The 17,905-nt window shown below is 36.6% G+C and overlaps 1 long non-coding RNA gene across 1 annotated transcript in view; it reads right to left on the reverse strand.

Moving 5' to 3' along the window:
- LOC110361153 (uncharacterized) overlaps window positions 1-17,905 on the reverse strand; it is a 525,815-nt gene that overhangs the window by 40,373 nt on the left and 467,537 nt on the right. Inside the window, exon 7 of the long non-coding RNA XR_010474693.1 lies at window positions 7,153-7,312. This is a non-coding gene — a long non-coding RNA (uncharacterized LOC110361153). The remainder of the gene's footprint in view (window positions 1-7,152; window positions 7,313-17,905) is intronic.

Here is a 17,905-nt window from a genome sequence, read left to right on the forward strand (position 1 = left end):
ATGCTTTGTTTTCAAACAGAAAAAAGATGGTTAGAAAAACTATGAGTAAAGTAGAATCATGGATACTAAATTCAAAATAATGAGATTTCATTCTTTTCTCCACTACGAAAACTGACTAATTCAATGGTGTTTTCTAAGAAGCAGTCACTCCATGTCCATGACTGTCGTGCATTTTCATAATAATAATAATAATGAAAAATAAAGTAATAAATTGGCATTGTTAAGCAAAAGTAAAGCTGTATATCTACTCGTGGTAGAATTTCCCACACAGCTTTTTGACACATTTTCTGGAGTGATCAAGTGTATTGGTTTCTCTCTCTGTAAAGCACCATATACATACAATATGTTCTGGCAATCCAGGTAGGGGTGTTTTCCTAATTAGAAAAGTTCACTTGATTCTTACCCCCTTCGTAGGGGGAGTAAGGAGGCATATAGTCTGCACTGCTGTATTTGTTCTGCAACAATGGCAGACTGACCCTTAATATTACAATGGAAAAAGCTTCTGCATTATTTTATATACTTAGGGCTACATCTGCAGCTATAGTACTTTACTGTTAATATTATTTTTCACAAGATAGAATAAAAAGAATTATTCTCAGCAGAAATGTTTGCATGGGTATATTTTCAGCTCCTGAACAGATGAATACATCAACAGAGATTACTGCTGAGGTAATTTCACTGATATCAATCAATTTTTATCAAATGACAAAGCATCATAACAAAACAAAGTACCGATGTAACTGATGGGATTTGTTTTGATGGGTACATGGATATTTTATAACAAAAGTCATAATGCTGCAGCAAGTGTAAATGCAGCACAGAAAAAAAGACTTAAGTTCTTTCTTTCTATTAGTGGACAACAATATTCTGAATACCATGGTTTCTAAATCTTTTATTAAACATTAACTACATCTGCATCTATTTTGTCTAACCCAGTGCTTTTAATTTAAAGATGACATCTGAATTCCTCATTTAGGTGATAGGACTTACCCTTGCGAGATGTTTGCATTTTTATTGTCTTCTAAAATTATAGTGAATAAAATGTATCCAACCTGAATTTGAACCACTGTCCTGAAACCAAACTTAGCCACTTGAACAAACTGTGAATGGGACTCAAAAATTATCTATTTCCTTCTGCCCTAATAGTACTGTTCACTTGGGTGCACACAAAAATAAACAGAACATTCTTAATTAGCCCATCTGAAAGAAGTGCCTCCTAAGGGTATCTTCCCAAGCTCTGTTTATAATTGCGAAGTTGTCATCCTAAGGGGAAAAACGTAACTGTTTTCATGATTCTGCTGTGTAGTCTTAAGCTAATGAGTTTGCGCTTGGATTCATTAATTAACACGTTATATATTATTTGTATAAGCAGCTTGCTCAAGACTCTGTTAGTCAGAATCTAATATGTGAAGATTTAATGCTGTTAATTGTCTAAAAAAGGCGATGGTGAATATTTGGCTGAGTAACTTATGCCCATATCTTGATGAATTTTGAATGCTGCTGCAATTCCCACTGAAAACAGACTATTTTAAGCAATCACATTGACTACCTTTACTTCTATACTTAACATGAGCATGAAGCACATAATTCTAAATTAATTTTAGTATCAGGGTAAATCACTACCCAGGTTCTAATTGCATGACTTATGAGAGCATCTATTTCTGAGTTAAAAACAGAACTGAACACTTGTTGCTTTTCAAGAAAAATAAGTTTTAAAATTAAGATGTTGAAGATGCAGAAAAAAGATGGCGTGCATAAGACACTCATACCTTTTCAATAAGTAAAATACCTTTCAAAATGTGTCTCGTTGTAGAAATGCAACTCAAATTAAACTGGTCAAATGACCAAATGAATTTTCTTGATGTCAATACACCTTGGATCAATCTTACAGCAGAAGCAACAGAATTATGTATGCAAGTGTATAGATCAGCTTATGTGGTCACTGGGTTGATTAGCTGCAAGTGGTATATTGAGTTGGAAAGCCACAGAAAAGTCATACTGCTACACTGGAAATGGACACAGTTGCCAGAACCATAACACAGGGAGTCAGGAGACGCCAGATGAATGTGTCTTATTTATAAGTATTTTGGCAGAGTCCAAACACTCTCTTCATTTAATGAAGAGAGTAAGTAAGAACAGTCTCCAATGAATTTAGAGAACTTACTGAATTTTAGAGATGGGTTGGAGTAAATAATTAAATTCAAAAGAAACACTTTGGGTATTGCCTCTTCTTGAAATGTTTGAGTTCTTTGTTTAAATCATCAGCGCATTTAAGAGGATTAAAAAAAAAAAAAAAACCACTGTCCACAGAATGTCTGAAATGACCACATATTTCTCAGCCATTTTCAAATGTTAAAAATAAAACTCAATACAAATACATCAGAAGGGAGAAAAAGCAACTGAGCATGACAAATGTGCTTTTGCCAGTCTGCTTTGTTTCCCTTTGATGTGATGATTTCTCATAGAAATAATACGCCTGGAAAAGCATATCTGTGTAGCATTACATCTGATCAGCTTGATTGTTGTAACATTACAGCTGAAGGCTGATCAATATCAAATTACTTTGAACAAATTCAATTCTACAGCACAGTTGGACCATTCCATTGTGTTCAAGATAAAGACATAATTTGCAAGCATAAATCAATTGTGTTGTTCATTTTCATTTGCTACCTCATCGTCGAAGTTGTATTTGATTCTGAGATATGGCTTTAAATTCTGATGTGTTATTCTGGAAAAAGGAAATACAAATCACAGACTGTCTTCACTATCATCACATAACATGAATGTCACATATATGAAGTAGTATTCTTTGAATAAATAACGTTGATCCTTGCCTGAAACATAGCTAACCAGGTCACATTCAGGAACTGAAGGTGTCTGGAGCCTGCAGTATTCCATGTGGCAATTACATATTACACCAAGTTTTTCATTACTAGTTCAGCTGCTTGAGCACTCCTCCTCTGGATGTTCCAGACCAGAATTCTAAACAAAAGTAAGAACATGTAGCTTTTATTTTCCCATTAAGCACCTGCTGTTGGGGTCAAGTGGAGATCCCTGAGCTTAGGTTAGCATGTGTTTTCTCTAGTAGGACTGGGATTGAGGTTGTGTTTATGCCTGGGATAAGTTTAGTTAATAGAGTTCTAAAAATATTTTCAAATTCATTTTAATGCAAAACACCTATTCCTGTTTTTAATTGTACCACAAAAGTGATTGTAAACACATTTCTAGCATCAGTAGTCAACGTACAATCTCTATTTGGCAAACCTTAGTCGAACTGTTGCCTATACGAAGATTTCAATCAATGCTTTGAAGTGGCTGGCTAAGATGGCCTTCTTTCTTGACTTTATGTTTAGTCCTTTACAATGAATTTTAGCTCAAACTGATCCAAAACCACAAGACACAGAATATAGACTTTCCATACCATTGCGCACACACCTCTGGGAGGTCGGTTTGCACAATCCCTGCCGTCAGCCCCCACAATGGTGATGTGTATCAATGTTCCAAATCTAAACACAGTTTTAAAATAAATTCCTCATTGCTTTGTTAGAGTTTGGATGTTATGTGTTTCACAGGATGAAGCCTATCATAGATACGTTTAATTGTCCTGTTTCAGGTTCAACAGCCTTATTCAGACAGACCTAGCAAGCTTTTCCTGATAGAAAAATCAACCTGCATGACACTTCCAGTCACTTACCTTTTGTGTATTTATTTCATAAGGAAGCAACACTGCCATGCCTGAAGTTTGACACATTCATAGTGAAACAGACTTCCTGGTGCAATTCTAGGTTATACAATCATATCTTGAATATAAAAATTAAACTTCTACTTATTCAAACAAGAGCTCCTCCAAACCCTGAGACTACATTTGGAATGAAAATTGATTTGCAATCAATTACTGCTTACTGGTTCATAACGAGTCCACAAACTATTTAAATCCCTACTAAAATTATAAAATTACATCACATTCAGAATTATTATAAACAAGTGTATTATTTGGTTTCTTAGTCTCCTTCCTTCTGTCCCTACCCCCCATTTATTGAAAATTCTGGGTATAAATTTTTACTTAAATGCAATTGGGGTCCTTCTTCACTTGCTAATACTGTCATTTTGAATGTGTAGTATTCAGTGTGATGATGAATACAATTTGGGGGGGAGGCATTCTTTTGGTACTTTTGGTATGACATAGTTATAATCGCATATATCTCCATTTCTAATTAGTTCATCTATTAACATTTCACATGGATTCCATTGATTGTGCTGTTCATTAACAAAACAGCCAACAGCCTCACCTGACAGCTTCTTCTTGGAAGGCATCTTCCCCAAACAGTATTCTTGCATAGATCAAAGTATTTTTGAAAGTCTTGTATAAATGTTGCTAGCAGTTTTAAAATTTTTCTCATGCTCGCACTGGTAAGAGCACAAGCTGCTGAAGCCTTGGAGCCTGGCAAAACTTTGTTACAGATTTCAGCCTTCTTAAATGCCTATTGTTTCTCCAGGAAAAATTTGGAAGTATTCCAGTTGTTGGTTAAAATTAATCCCATAAAACTGCATCTGCTAAATTTTGAAGGATAAGGTTTACTTTCAGTCATGTGAAGTAATTCCTCTTGTGATGGACACATGGGATAAACTGGCCTCTGGAAGTGTCAGTATTTCTTATCAGTATATTTAATTCCCCAGACTAAATAAATGAATGAATGAATGAACAAATAAATGAATAAAATGAGCGTCTGGAATTGGCAATGTTGTATCTGAAACCTGCTGTTATGATTAGGGTGTCTTTCTTCCACAAGCAACCTGGAGTTTGTTATATGCAGGTCAAGCTCTAAATCAGAGGTATTGGATGACTCAAAAGCTGCAGAGAACATTAAACTATGTGACTTCAGCTTAAAGAATCACAGGCAGAGAGAAATTAGGGATGGAAGACTTATTAAACTGTCTAGTTCAATCTCTGCCAGCACAGGATTATTCCCTGGAATGTATTTTACAGCACGTTATCCAAAATTGTTTCCATATGTGATTCAGCTCTGGAAAGAGCCTATAAAATGTGCTGGTATAGTGCCATTCTGATTTAATCAATGGTTTCTTTCTCAGTTGCACAAAGTTTAAAGAAAGATTTATTTTTTTCCTATCAGTTGAAGACATCCACTCTTTCAATCATACACACTATCACTTATAATAGATGTTCTGTGCAGCACCCTCACCTTTATTTGCATTGTGTAACTCCACATTATGCCTCAGCTCACTCCTATTGCCCTAGGCATACTGTGATGCAGGAAAGAGGATGGAGGTAACAGCAGAGGTAAATGCTTTATCAGAGATAAAGAGATATGGATTCTTTGTATTACCTACATGTGCACTGAGACTTACAACATTAATACTGTATCTCCCTTCCACAGCTGCTGCCCTCCTGTTTCTGAGACCACAGATTCTGAATCGGACCTAATGAATCCTTCATTATTCCCAACTTCCTTCTGCTATTACTACAGAAATTATTCAAATATTACAACCACTCTCCCCAAGAGACCTGCCTTTCAGCTTTAGGTGAAGGAATAGTTCAGTTACCTGAGCCCTGAAACTGCCAAAATTATTATTCTGCCTCACAGTAAACTGGCTTGCTACTAGCTCAGTGCGCCTTCATCTTCTCTTTGACTCTAAGTGTGACCTTTACATTTTTCTCTTTGATTTTATTCATAGTTCTTTTTTTTTTCCATTTCACAGTTTTAAATTCAGAGTTCCTTCTAGAACTGGAGCATAATGTTGATTTTCTTGACTGGAGTGATCAAACAGGTCACAATTCATAAGATTTATTTTTGTCAGTTCTACAGGGTTCATTCCAAGCTTTACGTAAATAGTCCTCCTCACTTTATTATCACAGTGTCCACGCTTTAAGGTCAGATGCAGGTGGGTGTGGGGCAAGGACACTCATGGATGCTGACAGCAGGAAGCAGATAAATGCCCAGGGGAGCACTGACTGCAATGGCTCATCTGGGATCTTTTCACAATTCTTAGTCAAGCAACTTTTTTTTTTTTTTTCTCTCTCCCCATTATTCATCAGATTCCTGTTCTTTGAAAGTCTTGAAGCTCTTAATTTTTACACTGCTTCCAAACCAGTCCGAATTCTAATGCCATCGAGCCACTCTTTAATTATTCGCGAACACAGGGTAGTGTTATATTCTCACCACTACCACGGGATGTCAGCAGCTCTGTCTCTATGACTTTAACATAAATTATGCCTTTTTTCTCAGTCTTCACTTGCCTGTCAACATTAGCTTTCCTGAGGCCCTTCACAATGTCCTTATGCTGTTTCCACACTGCGGCAGGCAGGCAAGCACGAAGCATAACACAGGCATCTTCTGGAGACCTGACTTGCCCTCTCAGCTTGAAGCCTTCTTGCAGACAGGCTCTTCAGGCACTCTGGTGTGATAATATGCTACCAAATGTACAGATGTGGAGATCTGAGGGACCTGAGAGGTGCACTTAAGCATGCCTATGTTTATACTTGCTGGCTCTCTACTGTACAACCAGTCAGGCTTAAAACCGCAGTGTAGGTTTAATGGTCATTACCTATAGATTCCCTGTCACCAAAGCTGAGTTACATCTCTTCGGTTCACTGTAATCGCCTTTTCTTACAACCACAGCAGTGTCTGTGGGGTTGAAATACTTAGAGAAATCCCACTTAATGCTTTTCCACTGCGTTTTCTAGGCTGAAGCTCATCTTGCCTGCTGCAGGTTACTGTACCTCATCTTTTGTATCTTACAAAAGAAAATTTAATTTTGTCAGTCCTTATTCTCGCTGTAGGCTGTACTGCAGCCTGAGGCTTCCAGGTGCATTGCAGAGAGAGAGCAGTGCTCACTGCAGCAGGTAAAGCATTAAGCAGGACACCCTGGGAAGCTCAGCTGTATTTTTCACTCTGCCACAGTCTTGCTGAAGGACGTGACCAACTCCTGGGGCCTCTTTCTGTGTTGGTTTCACCATTTTTCATACAAAGATGATATTGGCTTCCTTTATAAAATGCTTTCAGGCCTAGTGAAGAAAAATATCCTGCGAAAGAAAAGCTATTATTGCTTGGCTGATGCAGCACTTGCTATTTTCTCATCACAGTCACAAGCACAGAAGTATTATATATCTACAGTGCCTGTAAGCTCACCTACCTGATGGAAGAGATCCTTCCTAATCATGGGAGGGAAAGGGTCAGAGCCCTCCCAGAGCCTCTGGCTTCTGCACCAGAACTGCAGCAGTTCTGCCAATACTGCATGTCTTTCGACTTTCAGCTTTCCAAAAAATTTGCAGTCCAAATATTTATTTTTTAAGCTGGAGGAAAACAAAACAAAACAAAACAAAACAAAACAAAAAACAAAACACACCAAAAACAAAACAAAGAAACAAAAAGAGAGAAAATAGAAGTTGGATAATTTTCGTGTTGTATCATCTGTGATTTCTGTTTCTGATCCTGTTACAAGAGTAAGCTTCTCCCGTTTTGCCACCCAAAAAGACTGGTAAGTGTCCATTCTACTTGTTTTCCCTAGGCTATGTTGAGTGAATATTCAGCTCCCTGAGAATGAAGTATACTGATGTAAATTTACTGTGATAGAGCCACACTGCTGCTGATTGTTGCAGAACTACCACAGAGTACTAAAATGCTTCACTGCTCTGTTACCCGGGGGGCTGAACATTAACTACACTATTGAACAGCAAATGCTTATCATCCCCTATAATTCAAACTATATAAATCACTGAAGAGAGACAATGTGCCTGCAGGGAACTCACATGGTCTATAAAAATGTAAAAAATTTGAACTATATTTAGCTGACAGAGCTATACTTTAAAAAAAGAAAAGTATTCAAAAGATAATCTTAGACATTAACTCATCTTCATTTCAATCTACTGAAGCTTTGATAGAGTTTAATCTTTTCTGCATTTTTATCTTTAACAGTGTTTTTAAAAAATAGGGTTCAAAAATAAAAGCTATTACTCTCTTCATTCTGTCTCCTGCAACCATTCATGCAGCATATAGAATGTACTCTTTTAAGCTCACCCTTAGAGCAAAGTAAAACACCAGTATTTTTTCCTTCACTGAGCAAAAGCATCTCTACTTTACTTGAAAAAAACCCAAAAAACAACAACCTAACAGAAGTTTTAAATTATCGTGGTTAAAGCACATATCCACTGAAAGTAGAAGACACAGTTTCCTCTTGTTTAAAAACACAGTTCTTCAAATATAGGGCTCATGCAAGGATCATTGCACTCAGAGATTAATGTTTTAAAGTTAAAACATTCCTCCAAGGGCTGCAACCAAGGACATAAACTTCCATTCCTGGATAAATAAACAATCTGAAGTGGACACAAGTAGTTCCATTACTGTTAATTAGTTACTCATGTTTAGATTTTAAATATAGATGATCATTCGAAGAATCAGAGGACTTTATAGTAAGCTGGTGCTGCGTATGCCTTAATGTATACATAAAATAGATTCTGTTTCTTCTTTTGGCCTCAACCATGGAATAGCCTCTGGATGGGCCTCAACAGCCCTCCTGTAATTATCATAGGGTGATTATGCAATTTACTGCAGAGCTGAGGCTTTTGATACTATTCTGCAGTAAAAAACAAAACCACCCCCAGCTGTCTATCAGCAGAGAAATAGAACATGTTACCCTTTAATACACAAATGCAATTACACAAAAAGACAAAGAACAAAACCAGATGAGAAAAGCCTTGGGGGAGAACTGGTATTGGATTTTCTGAGTGTCCTGTGCTGATGAAAGAGATGTTTGAGAGTGGAGTTGTAAAATGATCACAAACAATCAATGTTTCAAAGAGGTCAGAATCAAAATCAAGTAAGAATACTAAAGCTTTTGTTATTAATCCTTGGACAGCTTAGTAGCTTCCCACTAACTTCTATTTCTCATGAAGATGTTGTTCTAATTAAACAAATACAATTTTGTTTTTTTTTAGTTTTATAAAAGTTGAGGTCATCAATGATTTATGTTTGACTTCTTTTCCCTACACAAATACCTGTAAATAATTAGTAGGGGTCTCTTACCATATTTTTGAACCTGAACTAACCAGCAGTAAGAGGGATTTTAAACAGAAATATATATTTAAGCAATGTAAATATGTTTGAAACACTAACAGAAAAACAAGAGGAATAGTTTAAAAACTGGTTCAGACAAAGCTAGGCAATCAGACAAGAGTTTTCTCAGCACAGAAAGCAATGTATATATAAGATCATTAAGTAAGAATGTAGCAAATAAGGCCAACATACTTCAGATGCACTCTCAGGGCACCTTGTTATCCAGAATGAATATAAGAGTCTTTCTGTATATATGCCTAATGTGGCTTGCATGTGTTGCTTTGGGGTGTCTACAGATGAAAAACTGTTAATTAACTCTGAACAAAATCTAGGAAGTTTGGAGAAAACCAACTCTTCCGAAAGCAACTCTTTCATACAGTCAGTGGCTTTATCATCTATGGGGTGTTATATATTTATCAGGATGTCAACACTGAGAAGAGAGCAGAATATACTAAGAAATTGTAGTGAAAAATGCTTAAATTGAGGTTGATGGCAGAAAATTAATGCAATCCAGCAGTAGTTTAATATGCTGGCAAAATAAACACTTACAAGTAATCCTCCAACATGTATACCAGCTGCAAAATTCCAGATGAATTTAAGATGTTAGTCCCACAGGACTACTCAAGTGAAAATGACCTCATGCTTCAATATTTTCAGATCAGAGCCATATGCTATACACTACCAGATTTTCAGTATTAGTACCTTGCAGTAAATTTCTTAGAGCATTATTGAAACTAATTTCCAGCGCCAACAGTCAGCAAACTTCTGTCATTTCCCTCTGGAGATAACTCTGCAACCTGGATCAGCCCTATGTGATATTATTCTTATACTAAGCTGAAAGTATCTTCTTCATTTGAACAAACATTGCACATCCATAACTTACTACATGCCTGGAGAAAACCTGGTGATGAATAAACCCATTGATTTAAAAAAGAATTCTTCTGATGTTGTTAATTAGTTGCTGCAAACTCACACCAATGAGGATCTGCTGGGTGGCCCACAGTGTTAAGCAGGTGTGTGAATACTGGCATAAGCTGGGCTCAGGTGCAATCAGACCCTTTCTCTTCTGGCATATCAGGAAGTCTTATGCATTATAATCAGACCTTTTAGTTTATTTTACTTCTAAATATTTTTAGCTTCCCCTTGACGAAAAATAAATACCTGTAAGTGAAAAAAATTAGGCCCCTTAAAAATTAATCTCAATTGCATTATATTCGAGACCCACTATTACACTCCATGCCCATTATGTTCAACCTAAAAAGAATATTAAAAAACTCATTATTTTGTGGCTGGCTTTTCTGCTTAATTATTACCACAACAGGCAGGTAATCATTATGCTGATTACTCAAGACTGAGATGTAAATAGCTCACGTGGGGGTTAATAATCAGATAATAACAGTAAGCACTGGTTCTGTATAATTAAGTCAAATGACACGATTGATACTGGTGCAAATCTACCTCCAAAATTAAACATTTAATGACATTTCTGTCTTTCCAAATAGCCCTACATTTTGGAAGTATACTATATCTGTAGGTTGCTTAAACTCCAAAATTTTTGTATTTACAACATTTGAATTTAATAGGGACACTTTGTTTCAAAATTGCAGTAATCTATTTGTCATTAATGTTGGATACCATTAATTAAATTTCCTTTTTCAATAGCCCACACTTCGTAGAAACACAGAATGGCTGAGGTTGGAAAGAACCTACTGAGGTCTTCTTGTCCAACTACCTTGCTCAAGTAGGGCCATGCTTGCTGATTGTTTCCAGAAATTCTGTCACCTGTGCATCATAATATTCCCGTTAGTACATAATAAACTGCTAATGTGGCCAACGACAAAATTGTAGTAGATTTTCTAAAAATAATATATAATTTATAACACAGACTTTATTAACTCATAAAGGCAAAGAACTGATAGTTGCCATTCTTAACATTTCCCAATTGTGCAAGCACCAGCAGTGCTAGGTGTAAAGCAAAATAAGGCATCACCAAATCACATGCAATAGTAAAAGGGATGGTTTCCTCAAACTATAATCATTCAAGGAATAGCTAACTATTTTTAGCTGAATATTAAAATCACTTATATTGCTGCCTCTATTAATTCAAAACTCTCTTTTTCAGCTACAGAAACTTAAATGGTAAGATGCAAGAACCATTTCCTAGATATTATATGAAGGTTATTTTATCTGAATGATTACTTGAGAGGAGTTCTAGAAGCTACTAACAGATTTGCATTTTTGCTGCGTGCCACGTGTGAGTTAACATTTCTAAGTTGGAGTTACAACTTCTTGAGTAGTCCTACTGAGTTAAATGAATTTTGGGAAAAGGCTGGGTTTTCATTTACATGACTTCTTAATGTGGGAAATTAAAAAAAAATATTTTGGTGGTTTGACTTTGAAGTTTGTTTTCCTTTGCTTCTCTTTCTTTTCTTTTGTGTGGGAAATTAAAAAAAAATATTTTGGTGGTTTGACTTTGAAGTTTGTTTTCCTTTGCTTCTCTTTCCTTTCTTTTGTGTGTTTTTCCCTAAATCACTCTTAGCATTTTGGTATGACTTTATAGGCCAGATAGAATTGTGAGGGCAGGAGAGGCCACCTTCCCCAGGGAAAGATTTCTTTCAGGTGCTAGTTTTTTAGCTCTTCCAACTTTTGGAAGTTCCTATAAGGCACTGCTTTAACCTGCTCAGCCAGAACAGTGTTGCAAAATAAGCCAGACAAAGAATTCTGGAAGGAGATTTCATGAAATCCAAGAAGAGGCAGGCCAAATAGGGCTTTATGGCTTGCTATCCTCCCAGCATCAGCATGCACAGTTCATTCTACAAGAATATTTGTTACAGCTGTGGTTTCCAGTGACATCAGGTTGCAACAATCTCCAGCAGCATACTTCAGGTGATAAGCTGGAAAGCCTTGAAGAAAGAAAAGATCAATGGCCAATGTAGAAGAGGTTCTTTATTTCTCTCCAGCATAGTGTCTAGGGTAATATAAGGAGTACAATATTTTTTCCATGATTCTTGTTATACTGCCAGAGAACTGAGTATCTATGAGTTGTATCCAGATTTTAATGCATACTTAAACTACTAATGTCATCCTTCCACCTGGACCTGAGGTCAAAAATGCACTTGTATAGCACAGCACCTTGCCAATGAATGTCAGAAATTGTCCATCAGAATGTATGTCTCATGACCTAAATTTTTTTAGCAGTTTTACAAACTTCTCTCCTTTTTCTACTGTGTATTTTTCACTGTTTCCTCTTATTTCATTAATGCCAGTCTGATTGAAAAGGGCAAGTGGAAAAGCAAGCATTCTGCGGGGTAAATTGGAAGAGAAATGGACAGAAGCTTTTCTTAAAATGTCACTGCTCATAAGGAGCTTGTGACAGCCCAGTATTACATAAGGCTGGCTTTTAAAAAGTTGTGGTTAAATTTACAGTGATTTATCTCATATTTTTAGCTTGTTATTTTAATCACCTCTATACAGAATTTTAAAAAATGTTTTGAACTGCTGCTTGTTACAATTCTTTGTCATGTTTCTAGCCACTGGAGCAACACTGTCCTGAATGAAGACAAAGTAGGAACATTATGGCTGTCAAATGAAGTTACTGGTATTTGACAGAACCAGTTATTGCTTTAGCAAGAGACTTCAAAGCCCTCTGTGCACGATCTGACTTGTTACAAGAACCCGTTGTGATGGGATTTGGGGTGCTTGTGTGCATATGTTGTTACGAGTGCCTTTTTGTTTATTTGCACACAGACTCTGACCGGTTTATCCCTTGGGGTTAGTGCTCGGAGGTTCTGACCCCAGTTGCAACTGTCATCAGAGACATTACATTTAATGTGAATGTTGTCATGGCATTAAACCAACCAATAGCTTTATTCTAGATTTTATGTGAGAAACTGATACTGAATAAATTTAGACACACATAAAATACAACTAATATATATATATTGCTTTGATGCATCCAGTCTAAAAATTATAGAGGGGATCTACATCACAGCTTTTTTGAGGTGGTCTCTTCTATGCACATTTTTAGCTAGTTAAGATTGTTTAGAAATTATAAGACCTTTAAGAATATAAACACAATTATTTGAAGTGTCATTAAAGTAATTTATGCCTCACTATGGAGTTTCAAAAACATATTTTTTAAATTTTTTTCACTACGATGTATCTGAAATGTAACTGATCCATCCAGAAAACAGTAGATAATAATCTCAGGAATCTTCCTACTTTACTTTTCCAGTAAATGTTTAGTATAATCAACCATTTAACACCTTCCTTAACATCAGTGTCCTTAGATAGCACTTCCAAGCAGTGCTCAGTGCTGCATCTCTCTGTATTCAACCCCTTGGTCTGTTCTGGGCCACTGTGAGCTCCTGCTACAGGAGACCTATACAGTAAGAGTTAAGGCTGGGGTTTCCTTGATACAAAACCAAAACGGTGAGAGGAAGAATGGATTCCAGACTGGGGACATTTGAAATCTGTGTCCTTGCCTGCACTGCTGCGGTATTGAAGGTTTCCTCCCTTCCTTTAAAAACTCAGCTAAGTCTCATGTTTGAGTGAGAGCTTGGGTCTATAAGTTGGGAGGAGAAGACATCCAGTGAGGCTCATTTTGGGGGTTATTAGCCAAGGAAAGCTGAGGGTCAACCTGCATGAAACTCACCTTCTTCCCTGCAACTGCAGCTAAGGTGGGAGCCTGCTGTGCCCCTCCAGTCTGAGGCTGGGCCCAGCTCTTTAATGCATGAAAACAAGTGCACTTTTCCAGAAAAGACAGCTTATGGTTGTGACAAAGTGGCAGCAGGGAGGAGTGTCTCTTCCCAGGCAACATTGCTATTCCCATGCCAAAAATATGTGGCAATGCCTTAAGGTGATGGTTACAGATGGTAGTGAATAATTCAGAAAACACAGCAATGTTTCTGGGCTGCCTGGCAATGGTGAGGCAGGGATTTCCAGCTACACTGTGTGATTGCAGCACCTCATCTTGATTTTTGGAAGAGTTTGGTGTTGCTGCTTCAGGTCCACCATAAGGCCAGGCCAGGACTTGGGCAAGGCTCGGAGCTGAGCAGCCCAGGATGAGGTGATCATTTCTCTGGAGTGAATTTAGAAGCAAAAAAAAAGGAAAGCTTATTGGCTCACAGGTTTCACAGCACTGCCTCAAGTCTTCTTTTTGAGTGTGCTAAGTGCTCATTTTTTGGGCTGAAATATTTATTAAGGTTTAGATTTAAGGTGGTTTAAGGCTGGGAAGAGATAGCAGTGTTACTTCAGCATCTTTCTCTCTGTGTTTTCAGTCTGGGAAATTCAGAAAATAACTCCAGCAGTAAGCACTGAAAATCCTCTTGGGCTTTAAGCCCTGTTCTAATTGTAAATCTAAATCAGCTGCATATCGATCCCCAGGAGGTCTGATTATATTTGTCCAAAATAATAGAGATGAGCAGCTGACTCTAAAGACAACTCTAAACTTCTCTCTCTAAAAATTTAGATCTCAGATTAATGAGCTCTTAAGTAATTGGGTCAAACATAAATAGGGTTGTTTGCTAAGACATGAATACATTAATCTGTAAAGGTCATATTGCTAGTGTCACTGAGAAGTATTACAATATTTATATCCCAGTTTTGAGGATCAATTGGTTGTAGTCAGATTGCATCTGTTCCTTTTAAAGATACCGAGAGAAGGTTTCTTCCATATAGTCCACAACAAAGAGCAAATACTTAGGTTGAAGGCAGAAAAGATTTTAAGTAGTCATGCTATTGACATTAGTTTCTTTAAAGGGAATAGGAATAGAGTACATTTCCTATGAAGAGCTGCAAACACCAGTATTGATTTCTGGATGTTTACTTCATGAAGGAAGAAAAAAATTACTTTCCTGGTGTTAGGTGTCCAAGAGATTATTACAGACAGGAGAAGAAAACCTCTGGATCAGCTTGTTCAGTAGTTGTCTGATAAGGGATAAAATGTTCTCTACAAATCTGGGTGCACCTTAGAGGTATGTAGGGACCTCTGCATTGTATCCCATTATATTACAGTGGCTTTTCTTTTCTCAGCTCTTGCAGGAACTCTTTTTGTACCATGCTGAGGAATAAATGATTTATTTGGGGACTTCTCTCATGCCTTGTCTAACTGAACCTAGTATCCCCAGTGGTCTTTGGGAAGTATAAACTACAGTAAAACTAAAAAGGATGTGATTTTACAACCTTCCTTGCCTGAGCTTGTCATGGGAATATAGGAAACATCAGCACTGTAAAACTGTGAATTGAAATTGCTCACTCTGTTTGCTTTTTACACATTCCTCACTGAGACTGTCTTGTCTCTTCATGAGCTCCTCCATCAGGCTGTTAGAATGAGAACTGAAAGTGCTTTTCTAAGTTGTTAAATTAGAAGTAAACTGCAAAGTATACTGCTGTCTTCAGCAGATTTCTGGAGGATTTAAACCCCATTGTTGCAATCCTTATTTAATCTATGCAAACAAAAACCCCTCAGCATAAGATGCAATTAAAATAGAAGAATTTATTCCATGAATCTTAATTTGAATACAGTTGTCCTCTGTCCTAAAAACAAATGTACAACCTAGAATAATTTACAGCTTCAAGTTTCACATGAAAAGTTTCAGGTTTTGAGTTGGGATGATCACAGGGGAAATGGTACAGCTTGAAAACAGTCAAGAAACCCAATGAAAAAGAACCGAGGTACTAAAATAGGCCAAATTTTAAAAATGTCAGAGGAGAGACCTGGTAGCTAAATCTGAGCAAACCCCTCATCATTAATAATTTTATTATATCTGTCTAATTTTCCATATTCATAATCTGTGCAGCAATTGACTGGGAAATTATCAATTATAGTACTTATTTAAAAAGTATATAAAAAACATTTCTGCAAAGGCCATACACATTACGAACTACAAGGGAATGTTCACCAGAAAGCTCTGGGTGAGGCAGCTGCATCAATGGATGACTCAATAGGACTACTTAGATTATTTAAAAGTAAACAATTTTAAGTCAAAAACTTAAAAATTTCCATTTCAAAATACCTGCACATTCAATATTATTTAGAATATCTGAAACTGAATTTAAACACTATTGAAATTATTACAGAAGAGAAAGTCTATAACAGAAATTGACTAAATAAAGAAAAGCCAAACGAATAATGTATCTAATACAGAGCAAATGTCTCTAGTCAGATAGTTTAGCTTCTGGAAAATGCAGTTTGGGGTTAATAAAATGTTCTGAGTTTTCAATACATTTCTGTGACTAATTCTATGAAAAACTAGGGAAAGGGATTATTTAAGCATTTCAATATCTATCTAAAATAATTCAAACAATAAGAACAAAAAATTGAGAAAAGAAGATAAACACAAAATAAAGAAATGCCAAAATAACGCAAAAATCCATTTCAACTAAGTCAACTCTGTTCAGCTTCACTTTGCAGACAGAATGAACACATGTTCAGTTTGGGGTAACACTTCTATGATTAGCTGTTTCCAAATATAATTATTAGTTAGAAACTATATTACAATTCTGCCATACATATAGCAACAACATACTTATTCGTTAGCTACACATACTACTGTAACAAACCCAGGAAGGGTCAAACAAATTGTGAGCTAGTGAGAGCATGACACCACTTACTTGCTTAAGGCAGACAGCCCTGAAGGAGGATTGAACCAGGATGGGAGTTCACTGTATTCTTTTGTTTCATCTCAATTTTTCCCTTCACCAATTCTTCCAAAAAAAACCAAACCAAACCAAAGAAACCCAACCAACCAACAAAAACCAAAGCAAAACCAAAACACCCTAAAGAACTCAAAAACAGAGCCACAAACAAAACTGTGAACTGCTTTCTGGCATAAGTTATGACATGAGTGAGATTTCAATACAATTTATGAAATGAAATTTGCAAAAACAATATTAATGGTGTCTCTCCTTTTTAAGATTTTGCAGTTATGTTTGATTGTGAGATTTGCACACTCTCTGGAAACAAATTATATTAAGTGAATACTCAAACACTATCTGTTGGGTTTTTTTCCTCTATTGGTCGTTCTTATTATCTGTCTCTGCTTGACAGAATTGCAGTCACAAAATAGTTATTGTAGGATAGCAGCCACAAGCTGAAGCATAAATTTCAAGTTGACAAACTATGGTTATAAGAGATTTTTGGAGAAGAATGCTCCTAAAATATTTATATCATTTATCTGCTGGCATTCTTTGGTAAACTAATGCAGTCAGCTTTCTTGCATTTCAGAGACTGGTCTACACCATTATTATTAAGAAATAGTCATACCAAATATCTTTAAACACTTTCTCTGAGTTCAGAGGTAGCTGCAAACAGCATCACCTCATTTGCAGTGAACCTCTCCTGGAGCCCTTTCAGGTATATCTAGCAGGCTACTCTTTTGTTGTGTTTAAGGGGTTTTTTTGGTTTGTTTTTCCTGGAATATCGATGCACAGAGATTCCACTTGCAGAGAGCAAGTGATAAGAAATGAACTGCAATGGGAGTTGAGAACTATGTGGAAAAATGGGCACTAGGACACAATATGTTACATACTGCCAGGCTGAGAGTTGATTCAAGATACTTTTATTTAATACTTGCAGGAGTGGAGTCCTGATTTCTAAGCTGGTAAATGTCCATAAAATGGAAAATATTCAGTCACAAAAAAAAAAAAAAAAAAAACAGAATTATATCAAAACAGTGCTTGGTTGAAATGAGTAAGACCATAATATAACAGGTGACACACTGGCAAGGGAGCAGGCCAGCAGGAGATCAGTGCAGAGCAGTAGCTTTTTATTAAATATGAGAAGTAGCACATAGTGTGATGGTGAATGCTGAGCACTCTTCTCTGGTATGCCT

Source organism: Columba livia, chromosome 9, assembly GCF_036013475.1.
Source record: "Columba livia isolate bColLiv1 breed racing homer chromosome 9, bColLiv1.pat.W.v2, whole genome shotgun sequence".
In the NCBI taxonomy this organism is placed as follows: domain Eukaryota; kingdom Metazoa; phylum Chordata; class Aves; order Columbiformes; family Columbidae; genus Columba; species Columba livia.